The sequence below is a fragment of the Bacillus rossius genome, chromosome 5 (genome assembly GCF_032445375.1).
Source record: "Bacillus rossius redtenbacheri isolate Brsri chromosome 5, Brsri_v3, whole genome shotgun sequence".
NCBI classification, from domain to species: domain Eukaryota; kingdom Metazoa; phylum Arthropoda; class Insecta; order Phasmatodea; family Bacillidae; genus Bacillus; species Bacillus rossius.
In genome coordinates, this window is record NC_086333.1 from 69219775 (window position 1) to 69221701 (window position 1927).

Here is a 1927-nt window from a genome sequence, read left to right on the forward strand (position 1 = left end):
CGCTTCCTCCAGCCTTTGCCAGCTACAAGGTGAAGGACGTTGTTCCCAGGAAAATGCCGGCGAACGGAAAATACTTGTACTATCACTCGAAGAGCGTGCGCAGATTTTCCTTAAGCTGTAGAAAGGGGAGGGGGAGATAAATTAACTTTTCCGGCTGTTCGCTTTCGAAATTATTTCCTTGTTGTTGGTAGATATAATATATTTTGATAGGTTTAACATCTTAGCTCATAGTATTCAGCATTAGTTAACGTAGCTGTTCCGGTAACTACCTCTAGCGGCGTGTGCGAAAACTAAGTGTGCTTCGCCTCCAGAAAGGTAGTTAAAAATACAATTTATGTACACATATCACGCTCGGCATTATTTTTAATATTACAACGTTAAATTTCGTGTCCGAGTTTCATATTTTAAGTGTTTTTGAAACGTGAAAACAAATAAATTTGCTCGTTACACTAAACTACTAAGAAGCTTTTTTTAAAACAATTAATTAGGGTTTAGCCACAACTTGAAAAGTGATAACTGTATATTTAATTTTAAAATCAAACATTCCGCAGTATTTTAAATTTGTAGGTATTTAATATTTTAAATCGGTAAATGTTGTTATAAATAAGTTTATCTGTGCTGCGACAGTTGTACAGTTCACTATTAATTTTTAAATAGACTGTGGGAATTATTGTATTGAATATATATTTTTTCTATTAGTTTTGGTTTGCGTGCTAATAATTTTTGATAATGCAGTGAGATTCTTAAGGCGTGGACTTCTCTCCCCTCCCAAGGCTAGGGTCTTACGATGAAGGCCTGGATATTTTATCTAACTGTCTTCGGTTAACCTGAAGCTATGTCCACTCCTGAGTGTTGGTACGATGCACCAGCTCGCGACAAAAGTACTAAGTTAATAAATGTTACCAAATAAAATACATTTTAATTTTTATTTATATATTTAAATTTACAGGCGTACATCCAACTTCCCTTTCTGAACTTAGTTTAGGCTGGCTGGCAGCCTGGCGGGAAACGACGAAAGTCGCCCCCAAAACAACCAGTGCCAACCAAAGCAATGCGGAAAGCAATGTCCAAGCCCCCAACCCCCCGCATGGTAGACTCTTTTCTACTCTGCCCAACTCTTCTTCCAGATCTATCCTTCTGTTTCCCGAAACCAACCTGCACGCATAACACATGATTTTTGCACCCCGCATGAAAGAACCCAGGGTTTTCCCTGTGTCTGTGCAGGTTTTACCTGGGCCCAACTTATCCTAGTTTTAGTCTAGAATAGTCAGTGAGGGGAGTAAGTCATGGCGCCAATCGTAGCCATGGCTGGCCAAACCCCTCCAAGCACATGATGCATGCTACCTCTTATGCATGGTTAACAACCTGTATGATTAGAGCGTATAGGCTTCGGCTTGAGACGCACTTAAGAGTCTTCCCCACCCAGACCCCTCCCACAAACTCAAAGCTTTAAGTTAGGTTAGGAATAAAAAAAACGCTCCCTCCATCAACCATCAAACCCACAGTTGGCTTCTTGTGTACACTGGCAGGCAGGGCCAGGTGGCTGTCACTAGATAAGGCCTATGATGCTCTTATTGTACACTAACGATTAGTCTGTACCAACATCAAAATGTCATTTACATTTAGAGCCAAATTATAAATAAATTTTTCAAATGTTATTTGCGAACAGACTGAATATTTATCTTCTTAACATGATAATTTTGACTTCTATCATATTTTAGTGTTGAACAAAATATTTCACAAATGTTTTTAAATAGAGGTGCGAATAAACAACGGTTAAGCCGTCAAGTTGGAGTCCTTTTTTAAAAAAAAATCGCGGTCTTAAGATTGTTTTGTTTTGCACATGCCTCTTTGAGGTATTTAAAATAATAAATATAATGCATAAGTATTGAATAATGTGGATCGCCTCGGTAAACATTTATGTTTA